Source organism: Cebus imitator, unplaced genomic scaffold (genome assembly GCF_001604975.1).
Source record: "Cebus imitator isolate Cc_AM_T3 unplaced genomic scaffold, Cebus_imitator-1.0 Scaffold637, whole genome shotgun sequence".
NCBI lineage: Eukaryota > Metazoa > Chordata > Mammalia > Primates > Cebidae > Cebus > Cebus imitator.
This window is the reverse complement of record NW_016107952.1, coordinates 726,274-738,880: the sequence shown is the minus strand read 5'-3', so window position 1 is coordinate 738,880 and position 12,607 is coordinate 726,274. Positions and strand designations below refer to the sequence as shown.

Sequence of the window (12,607 nt, the reverse complement as noted above, 5' to 3'; positions counted from 1 at the left end):
AAAAAAAAAAAAAAAAAAAGATATTTCTGGCTGTTCTAATATAGGTACTCTGAGAATTATTTTGTCCATCCAGTGAAGTGGTCTGAGATGAATTTTCTAGAATAGTAAAATTAAATATAGAATTTAGTGGTAGATTGAACGATGAATGTTATTCTACATTCTAGGAAGAAGCAATGAATTTCCTCAAAACATGACAACTAATTATTATAATCCATTATTCAAGTATAATTCTTCAAATCTTTTATATAATTGAAGTTCATATAAGCATATTTTTCATCATATTGCTGTATTAAACAGATATACATTCTTATTTTACTAAAATATATCTTACAAATAATATAATAATAATTTATTTCATTCATTCAAATAAGCAAAGTCTTTTGAGGAAATTATAAAGTTTCCACTCACATCCAAAAGGAAAGTAGAACTCTTAATGCAATTAAATATTACTCACTAGGTATATTTACATCCAAACAGAATAATTACATTGTTGGTTAAATTTTCACAGGACTCAAAGGACAACTGTCAATCTTCATAGGGATAAAAATCAAAGAGGAAGAATATTTGCAATCCTTTCGAGTTAGAAAAAGAAAGATAGAGAAAAGAAAAAAAATGGACAGATAGGTTTGGAAATGCACTCTGAACTCACTATATTATATATAAACTTCAATATTCAATACATTTTCAGCAATCTTGTGATAACATTTTTTAACATGGCTAGTCAATCATTAAAGAATCAATCATAAAAAAAGAAAAGAATCAGTCATCTTCAAATTCAAGATAGCCTGGTGTTTATTCCTCACAAAATTCTCAATGATTTATTAGTGAATTCTGTGGGAAAGTAGATTACATGTAATCTGGAAGACGGAAGACGGATATCCTATTGTGACATATTTTATGGTATCCATTATATACATCAGTAAAGAAAGCACCTGGCAGCACTCAATTTTCTTTATTTCACAGGCTTAACTAATTTTAATTATTTATTTTTCTAATAAACAGTGATATTATTGGGAAGATATATTCAAATAGAAGATAGTACATGTATTTACCAGCAAATATAAAACTATAAAAAATATATAAACTAGAAAGTGACATTATTGTAGAGTATATGCTGATAAGGAATATAAATGATGAGCAAAAAAACCCCTGAAATCTATAAAACTTTCCAAAATCGCCGTGCCATATGTAAAACATCAGAAATATATCTAATATATTGAAATATATATTATTACAAATAACTATTTTATATTTCTACTTATAATTACAAATAAGATAAATAATATATTCAAAAAACTTCAAATTGTTGCAAACAAATTCAATCTCTGTTTCTCAAGCACATCAACCACTAATCACCTTCCCTGGTTAAAACTTACTGCCACATTGGCAAGATATCATCAGCCATTAATATCCCTCCTTGAAAATCAATCATTAATCATAACACCATTCCTTCTAAAATCTATTCTATTTCTAAAAAGAAACTGTTCTGTCAGATCTCAATATATGGAAAACACATTATTAGAAAAGAAAAAATTGTTGTACCTCAAATAAGTTTTCAGACCAAACTCTTTTGAAAAAACGAACACTAATAATAAAGTTTTAATTTATACTTAATACTGAAAACAAAATACTCACAAAGAAGGATCTTGTACGAGATCTTTGAGATTTATCCCACTGCGATCTTCCGCAAGATTCCTGAAGCAACTATCACTCACTAAATAGAAATGGGAAAAAGAAAAAAAAATTAATTTTTTTTACATTTCATTTAAGCTATTGCTGACCAGAACACATTTTGAAATGAAAGTAGCTTTTTAAATAATTTTTCCCCAAACATTAATATTGATTTATTTATAGACCTGGTAAATTTAGCAACAAATGTTAATAATCTAAATAAGACAACATTTCAGTAAAAATCCACTAATTTAAGCACGTCAACCCTATATAAATAATTATTTAAAACAATAAATGTATGGGTCTAAATTTTGTTCTTATTTACGAGATCAATTTACTAGTTAGTACACAGTAGGAAGTCACAGCTAGGAAAAAAGAGATAAACTAAAAAATCATATTTTAAAAAATATAGACAAGCAATGGAAATAAAAAGATAAACAAAATTTGCAGAATGAGTGAAGCTTAATGTCTCTTAAGTTAGCTAATTCTGCTTATAATTTTAATTTCTGGAAGAATTTGTCATTTAGACACAGGCTAAATTAGAAAGAAGGACACTGCTAAGGAAAAGAAAAACCAGTATAGCTCTTAATAATTTGTAAGCTGGCATGACAAACTGGAATCTGATGAAGACCAAAATTACAATCTGTTATCCAGTTTGTCATGCCAGATTTTGCAGTTTATCTGTTTTTCTCATCTGTAATTTTTTCATCTCTTTTGTAGTTTATCTCTTTTTTTGATCTGTAATTTTTCTCCCTGAAAAATTTGCTGAGTGCTAAAACTACATAAGAGGATTTGGGGCAGGAGTCGTGAGAATAGGCCAAATAAGAATCCCTGTAGTGTTGTGGTGATTAGAAGTCAAAGTCACACTAGAATAGATGGAGCCTACCACTGCGAGGATAAAATTTCAATAGGTCTTCCCACAAGACATTTGCTCTCAACCAAAAACATCCCCTTAGCGGGTGGGGGGCAAGAGGAAATGAGTAAAGGGAGCAGGACCAGAAAGGTAGAATAAAATCTCCAACAGTTTTATAGTATATAAATACAAAGTGATCAGACAAAAGAGTCTGCAATGAAACAGTTCTTGTCATTAGGACATTTAAAATCAAAGGCATTCTATCGTAGGCATTATAAGTGTATCTAAAACTGCCACCCAAGCTATGCAGTAAGATTCATAGTGGACTTGACATGATTAGCACTTGATCTTATCTAATACAGAATTGAAGAAAAATAATGTTTAGGTCAATTTCTGCTGATCTATGGTAAACAATATTTGGTATACAATAAAAATTACAAGGTATAGAAAGGGGTACAAAACAGGGAGTCTGGGGCCAAAGGACTGGCCCACCCAGGAACCACCACAAATGATGACCTCATGAACTTCAGTGGTAAGGCAACCACATGCCTTCAATCACCACCCAGGGGCCCTAAGAACCAGCTCACTGCTAACACTGTCAGTGCCTATGCACAATCCCCAGGAGCCGAAGGACAAGCCCACCAAATATCACTGTCCCCAGCAAAGTCCTGTCGCTGACTCCGTGAACAACCTCACCTGAAGTCTCTTGGGAAATTGCAGACACTGCTAAAATTATTTACAGCCAAAGTAATCATATAGAGATAACCTAATGCAACCACCTGAACCAAAGCCAATACACTCTACCCAAATGACACTACAGATATGTCTACAGAAAAGTTTACCTTAAAAAGCTAATCCAGAAAATTGAAAGAAGAAACTACTAACCATATACACAGTTATCAATGTAGGGATGCAAGACACATGAAAAAGGAAACATAACACCTTCATAGAAACACAGTAATTCTCCAATAGCAGAGCCCCCAAAAGAAAATCTATGAAATACCTGAAAAAAAAGTTAGATAATAATCTTTTTAAAAACTCAGTAGATACAGAAGAACACAGATAGAAAATATACATAAATCAGAAAAAAATTGGTTATCTAAATGAGAAATTGAACAAATGGAGTGTCATGAAAAAACAACTCAACAGAAATCCTAGAACTGAAGAATTCAATGTTTAAAATTAAAAAAATTGAAACCTTCAACAATTGACAAGATCAAGCAGGAGATAATTTTAGTACTTGAAGACAGGTTTTTTTTTTTTTTTTTTTAAATAACCCAGTCAGACAAAAGAAAAAAAAAGATTTTTAAAAAGGAATGAATAAACCTATATGACATCGGAAACCATCAAGTAAATTCATACTCACATTTTGTGAATTATAGAAAGAAATCAGTGTAGAAAAGGCATAGAAAACTTATTTAATAATGTAATAGTTGAAAACTTTCCAAATCTTATGGATTTGGAAATCAAGATCTGGACATCAAGATCCAGAAAGGTCAAATGTCCCCAAAATACTCAACCCAAAAATGTCATCTCTGAGACACTTATCACTTAGACTGCCAAGAGTCAAAGACAAAGAAACTATTGTAAAAACAGCTAAAGGCATCAAGTTACATGTAAGGGAATCCCTACAGACTAACAGCAGATTTCTGAGCAGAACCATTATAGGCCAAGACAGAAAAGGACAATTTAAGCAAGGTACTGAAACAAACAAAAAAAACCCCTACTGATTATTGTGTTAGCAAGGATGCAACAACAATCACAAAACTAAAAGTCAATATCCATGATTAGCATAGATGCTAAAATCCTCAACAAATACTAGGAATCTGAATCCAATGGTACATCAAATAAATAATACACTATGATCAAGTGGAATTTATCTCAGGTATGCAAGGATGGTTCAACATATGAAAAATCAATAAATGTGCTACATCATATCAACAGAATGATAGGTGAAAAGCAAATCACATGATCATCTCAAATCCAAAGAAGGCATCTGATAAAATTCAACTCCCTTCATAATAAAAACTCCTAAAAAAATTAAATATAGAAAGATTATAGCTAAATACAATAAAGGCCATATATGAAAAACCCCCAGCCCAAATCACACTGAATGGAGAAAACCTAAAAGCCTTTTGTTAAGAACTAGAACAAGAAAATAATGTATACTTTTACCACTTTTCTTTAAGATAGAACTGGAATTTGTCACCAAAATAATTAGGCCACAAAAGGAAATACAGTGTATCTAAATTAGCAAAGAGAAAGGGAAATTGCTCCTCTTTGCGGATGACATAATCTTACATATAAAAAACTAAAGACTCCTCAAAAAAACTCTAAGAAGAAAAATAATAGAAACTGGGGATTCCAAAAGAGGGGAAGTTGGGGCTGAAAAATTACCTATTGGGTACATTATTCACTAGTCAGATGATGGGTAAACTATAAACCCAAATCCCATCACTATGCAATATATATATATATATGTAACAAACCTGCATATATACTTCCTGAATCTATAAAAAGATAAAATACCTTAGAACTGCTAAACAAATTCAGACAAGCTACAGGATACAAAATCAACATGCAAAAATCAGTGATGCTTTCACAGAGCAACGAAATAGCTGAAAAAAAAGTCAGGAAAGCAATCCCATTTGCAATCAATACCTGCCAAAAAGGATAAAATACCTAAATGGTGTTGGAAAACTGGATATTTACAGGCAGAAGAATCAAAGTAGACCCCTATATCTCACCACAAAAATCAACTCAAAATGAATTAAAAATTTAAACCTGAGACCTGAAATTACAAAACAACGATAAGAAAACATATTAGAAATGCTTCAGGACATCTGTCTAGGCAAAGATTTGAAAGATTTCAAAGGCACAGGCGACAAAAGCAAAAACAGACAAATGGGACTATACCAAACTAAAAAGCTTCTGCAGAGCAGAAAAAGGAAGATTTACAGAGTAAAGAAATATAGCCTGTTGAATGAAAGAAAATATTTGCAAATTATTTACCTGACAAGGGAATAATGTCTAGAATATATATGGAACTCACACAACCCGACATCAAAAAATCTGATTAAAAACTGGAAAAGAATCTGAACAGACGTCTCAAAAGTAGACACACAAATAGCCAACAAATATTATGAATGAATACTCAACATCCCTACTTATCAGGAAAACATAATATCAAAACTGCAATGAGATATCATTTCACCCCAGTCAGAATGGCTATTATCAAAAAGACCAAAAACAACAAATGCTGGTGAGGATGAAGAGAAACGGGAACTTATGCACTGTTTGTGGGAATGTAAATTAGTACAGCCATTATGAAAAACAATATGGAGGTTCTTAAAAAAAGTAAAAATTTACCACCTGATACAGCAATCACACTAATGGATATTTATCAAAAAGCAAGGAAATCAAGTATGTGAAAGAGATACTTCTACTCTCATGTTTACTGCAGCATGATTCACAACATCCAAGAAATGGAATCAAAGTAAACATCCATAAACAGATGAATGGATAGAGAGAATGATGTGGTATATATACATAATTGATTGCTACTCAGACATAAGAAAAGAGAGAGAATTAAATCCAGTCACAGTCAACAACATGGATCAGCCTGGAGGACATTATTATGTGAAATAAGTCAGAATGATAAATATGGCCTGTTCTCATGCATACTTATTATCCATTTAAAAAAAAAAGATGTCCTAGAAGTAGAGAGTAGAATTGTGGTTGCTAGAGGCTTAGAAGAGGCGTGGGTAGGGAAGGATGGAAAGAGGCTGGCTAATGAACACAAACTTAAAGCTAGATAATAGGAGTTAAGTTCTAGTCTTTATAGCACTGTAGTATAAATATGGTTGAATAGAATTTATTGTATATATTCAAAAAACTAGACGAGAAGGTTTTGAATATTCACAGTAAAAAGAAATGATAAGTATTAGAGATTATGGATATGCTAAATACCCTGATTCAATAATTACACATGGTATAAATGTATTGAAATATCAATCTGTTTCTCATAAATACGTACAATTATTGCATATCAACTAAAAATAAAAGAAAAAAGGTGAAGGTGAAATAAAGACTTTCTTGGGCAGTAAAAAAAAATTGTCTAATTTGTTGCCAGTAGCCCTGACACACAAGAAATGTTAAGTTTTTCAGAAAGAAAAAAAAATGATTGTCAGTCAGAAACTAAGATCTTCTTAAATAAAGTATGTTAGAGAAGAAATAAAATAAGGTAAAGTAAAAACTTTTCTTTTTCCTAATTTATCTAACATAATAGTTTGTTCAAAATAATACAGCAACAACGTATATGATTATGTAGGCTTATATATACATACATATATATATATATATATATATATTCTTCTGCATGTTTTTATAAAGTTAAATGAATTTCAGTAAGTATACACTGAGTAGAAGAGGGGAATTAGGATTATTTTCTCATATTACTTGTGAATATAGTGTTATTGGACTTCGTTTAGTTGATATGTTTATTAAAAACTCTAGGATGACCATTAAAAAATAAAAACAGGCTGGGTACAGTGGCTCATGTCTGTACGCCCAGCACTTTGGGAGGCTAAGGAGGATAGAACATGAGATCAGGAGATCGAGACCATCCTGGCTAACATAGTGAAACCCCATCTCTACTAAAAATACAAAAATCAGCTAGGCATGGTGACACATGCCTATAGTCCCAGCTTCTTGGGAGGCTGAGGAAGGAGAATCACTTGAACCCAGGAGGCATATGTTGCAGTGAGCCAAGGTCATCCCACTGTACTCAAGACTGGGCAACAGAGCAAGACTCCATCTCAAAAAAAATAAATAAAAGTAAAAATTAAAAAAAAAAACAAAAACAAAAAAACACAGGCATAACTGATACGCTATGACAAAAGAGAAATTCAAATTATATAAGTCGTTCAATTAGAAACACAAAAGGTAGAAGGGTGAGAGACAAAATAAGAACAAAGACCAAAGGCAACAAATAAAAAAGTTTAAAAATATGGTAAATATTAATTCAATTTTATCAATAATGATGTTGAATGTCAATGGTCTGAATGCCCCAATTAAAAAACAGAGATTATCAGAGCAGATTAAAAAAATAAGATCCAACTGTATGTTTTCTACTGAAAAATCCACTTCAAATATAAAAATACTTACAGATAAAAGTGAAAGCATAAAGAAAGAAATGCCATGCTAACATGAATCAAAAGAAAGTGAGAGTAGCTGTATTAATTTCAGACAGATCAGATATCAAAGAAAGAAAGGTTATCAGGAATAAAGGGGCAATATATTATGATAAAGAAATGAATTTTTCAAGAATACACAACAGTCCTTAGCATGTATATACATAACAACAGAAAATTAAAATACATGAGGCAAAAAGTGATAGAAGAGCAACAAGTAATAGATGAAAGCCCTTTTATAGTTGGAAACAAACAATCCTCTATCATAAATGAACAAATCCCAAAGAAAAAAATCAATAAGGATATAGGTGAACTCAACAGCACCAATGACCAACTTGATATACTCTCATCTATTGATGATTTCATCCAATAAGACCAGAATACACATTTTTCTCAAACTAATATGGAATATTCACCAAAACTGACCACGTTCACACCTTACCACAAAATTATACACTGTTGGCTCTCAGACCATAATAAAATTAAACAAGAAATCAGTAACAGAAGAATAACAGAAGTATCCCCAAATACCTATAAACAACACACTTCTAAAAAACATATCAAAAATAAATCTCAAAATATATTTAGAAATATTTTTATGTAAACAATGATACCACAATTTATCAAATTTAAGAGAGGCAGTAAAAGTGGTGCTTAGAGGAAAATTTATAATATTGAATGCCTATTTTAGAAAAGAAGAAAGATTTAAAATCAATACTCTAAGCCTCCACCTTAGCAAACTAGAAATATGAGAGCAAATTAAATCCAAATTAAGCATGAACAAAGATATAATAAAAATTTGAGCAGAAATCAATGCAACTGAAAATAGGATATCTAAAGAGAAAACTGAATGAAACCAAAAGGTGATCCTTTGATAAAACCAATAGACCTCTCGCCAAGTCCACTGAAAACACAAATCACTAATATCAGAAACAAACAGGAAACATCACTACAGATGTCAGACATTAAATGGATAAAAAAGGAATGTTATGAACAAGACATGGATCAAGAATTTGATAATCTTGATGGAATGAACCAATTCCTTAAAGACACAATCTACCAAAGTTAACAAAAGAAGAAATAGACAGTTTGAATCAATAATTAGCAAAGGCTTTAAATATATATTTAAAAATTCAAAAAGAGAAACTGATGTAAAGGAGATTTCATAATGTTTTTAATGTAATCAACCTAAAATTATAAGCCAAAACAATGATAATATGCAAAACTTATACTATGATAGTCATTTAACAACTGCAAACATTGTTTGAATTCTAAGTACTTTCAAGCCATTTTATGCTGTCGAAAGTTAACATATTCTGACAAAAATTAAAGAAGCAAAATCTCCTTTCCTGACAAACAGGCACCAGATAAATTTTCTAGTCTCAAATTACATTTCCAGCCAAAGAGTTTGGGCATAATGCAAATTGAAAGGAAATTTCCATAAAAGTCTATTTAACTCTACAACTTTCCACCTTTTATCTTCATTAAAAGTGATTAATCTGCAATGTAATGACATGCTCAAAGGCAGGAAACTCTTAACAGAATTCTAAAAATGCATTCCAAATGATTAATATGCTCGTTAAATCATGATAATGGATTGAGATTAGTATGTGCCAGTAACAATTTCCATGAAAAGACAATTGCAAGGATAAAATACTCCATACAGATTAGCATTAAAAGGTGAACATGTGCAACTGATTTTGATGAGAGGGAACACAAACTAAACCCTACTAACTATAAACTCTAAACTGTTATCATCTCTAGCATCTTTCATTCTTTAAATTAGTAAACACAAATTATAAATATTGCACTCCATTACTGTTAGAAAATTATTTCATAAATTTAAAAATCTAAGAAAATTTGTTTTCTTTTTTATCATGTAAGTACCTAAGGTACAATTCTCAATTTTGCATCTTGACCCATAGAACCTAAAATATTTAATATACAGCCCTTCTTCTTTTTTTTTTTTTTTTTTTTTTTTTTTTGCTGTTGTTTTTTTTTTGACACAGGGTCTTGTTCTATTGCCCAGGCTAGAGTTTAGTCGTGCGATCTTGGCTCACTGCAGCCTCCACCTCCCAGGTTCAAGTGATCCTCCCGCCTCAGCGTCCCAAGCAGCTGGACCATAGGTGTTCACCATCAGGCCCAGATAAATTTTTTGTATTTTTGTTAAAACGGGGTTTAACTGTTGCTCAGGCTGGTTTGAACATCTGAGCTCAAGCAATCCACCCACCTTGGCTTTCCAAAGTGCTGGGATTACAGGTGTGAGCCAGTGTACCTGGCCATCATATAGCCTTTTATAGAAGAAGTTTACTAAGCACTTTTTGGCAGGAACCAGTAAAACTACGAGGCATTATAGAGAGCCAGTTAATATTGTAATTTCTGACACCTATATGAATATAGCATATGCCTATGACTTTTCAGAGAGGATGCAAATTGATTTATGATCTCCTCTACTGCTTTATATTTCTGGTGAAAGCATATTAAAACACAAATACTTTATGAAATCTTCAACCAACCCCACAAAGATTCTCCTTCCAATCCTAGCCAAAAGGGGTTCACTGGAGACCTGCTACTAGGAGCCAAAACTAACATCCCTACACAGCAGCAATATGGAAAACCTTCCTCCTCACCTACCAGGGAAGCCAATTAAAACACCTGACTTCCACCTCAACCTTAGAGAAAGAGGTAGAGGTACTACTCTCTCAGAGGAAGCGTCAGAATGAGAAAGCTACAACAGATAATTTAAATAAAGAAGACATTATCATAAGATCCAAAATGTCCAGGTTTTATTTAAAAATAAGTTGTAATACAACCAACCAGGAAGATCTCAAACTGAATGAAAAAAGGCAACTGACAAGTGCCAAGACCGAGCCAGCAGAGATGCTAGAGTTGCCTGCAAAATATTATAATCTTATCATGATAAAAGTTATTCAAAAAGGAATTATAAAAACACATGAAACAAATTTTATCAACAACAAAGAATCTTGGCCAAGAAGTAGGAGATACACAGGAAAATCAAATAGAAATTTTATATCTCAAAAACACAATTACTGAAATATAAAACTCAACAGATGTGTTCAATACTGGAATAAAGGATACATGCGAAAAAAATCAGTCAGCTAGGAGATAAAACACTGAAAGTTATCCAATCTGGAAAAGAGGAAGATAGTTTGAAAAAATAGTCCCCAAGAATTGTGAAACAATAACAAAAGAACTAAAGTTATTATCATCTGAGTATCAAAGAAGAGGAATAAAAAGATAGGCTGCATATTAAAAATAATAACTCAAAAACTTCCCAAATTTGGCAAAGGACAAAACATCCAGAGTCAAGAGTTTAAGAGACCTGAAAGAGGGTATAGTTAATAAAATCCACACCAAGATTTATGATGACCAAGTATTTGAAAACTAAAGATAAAGGAAATATGTTAAAAAGAGCAGGAGAGTAGGAAAGGCAATTCAAATGACAATAGGCAGAAACCAGGAAGGCTAGAAGGAAGTACTTTTTCTTTTTTAAGTGCAAGGGTCCATGTGCAGGAAGTGCAGTTTACACAGGTAAATGTGTGTCACAGCAGTTTGTTGTAACAATTATTTCATCACCCAGGTATTAAGCCTAGTATCCATTAGTTATTCTTCCTGATATTGTCCCTCCTCCCACCTTCTATCCTCAAGTAGGCCCCAGTGTGTGTTCCTCTGTATGTGTCCTGTGTTCTCACCATTCAGCTCCCATTTCTAAGTTAGAACATGTAGTATTTGGTTTTCTTGCATTGTTCTTGCATTAGTTTGTTAAGGATAATAACCTCCAGCTCCATCCATGTCCCTGCAAAAGACATATCTTCATTGTTTTTTGTGGCTGCATTACATTCTGTGGTGTATATGTACCACATTTTAAAATCCAGTCTATCACTGGTGACACTTGGGTTGATTCCATATCTTTGCTATTGACAACAGTACTGCAATAAACATATGTGTGCTTGTGTCTTTATAACAAAACAATTTACATTCCTTTGGGTGTATACCCAGTAATGGAATTGCTGGGTCAAATGGTATTTCTGATTTTAGGTCTTTGAGGAATCACCACACTATCTTCCACAATGGTTGAACTAATTTACACTCCCACCAACATTGTATAAGCCTTTCTTTTTATCCACAACCTCACAAGCATCTGTTATTTTTCAGCTTTTTAATAACAGTAGTCATTCTGACCAGTAGGATATGATATCTCATTGTGGTTTTGATTTGCATTTCTCTAATGATCAGTGACACTGAGCTTTTTCATATATGTTTGTTGGCTGCACGTATGTCTTCTTTTGAGAAGTATCCATGTCTTTTGCACACTTTTTAATGGGGTGGTTTGTTTTTTCTTCTAAATTATTTAAGTTCCTTATAGATGCTGGAATTAGATCTTTGTCAGATGCATAGTTTGCAAAAGTTTTCTGCCATTGTGTAGGTTGTCTATTCACTCTGATGACAGTTTCTTTTGCTGTGCAGAAGCTCTTCAATTTACTTCGATCGAATTTGTCAATTTTGCTTTGGTTGCAATTGCTTTTGACATCCTTGTCATGAAACCTTTGCCCATGCCTATGTCCTGAATGGTGTTGCCTAGACTGTCTTCCAGGGTTTTTATAGTTTTGGGTTTTACATTTATGTCTTTAATCTACCTTAATTTTTGTATATGGTGTAAGGAAGGGTTCAGTTTCAATTTTCAGCCTATGGCTAGCCAGTTATCCCAGCACCATTTATTGAATAGGGAATCCTTTCCCCTTTACTTGTTTTTGTCATGTTTCCTGCAGATCAGATAGTTGTACATGTGTGGTCTTATTTCTGGATTCTCTATTCTGTTCCTTTGGTTATATGTCTATTCTTATACCACTACTATGTTGTTTTGCTCACT

General features: G+C 32.3%; 1 long non-coding RNA gene across 1 annotated transcript in view; it reads right to left on the bottom strand.

Moving 5' to 3' along the window:
- Positions 1-12,607, bottom strand: part of LOC108295404 — a 255,984-nt gene that overhangs the window by 100,993 nt on the left and 142,384 nt on the right. The window contains exon 2 of the long non-coding RNA XR_005198164.1: positions 1,636-1,714. This is a non-coding gene — a long non-coding RNA (uncharacterized LOC108295404). The remainder of the gene's footprint in view (positions 1-1,635; positions 1,715-12,607) is intronic.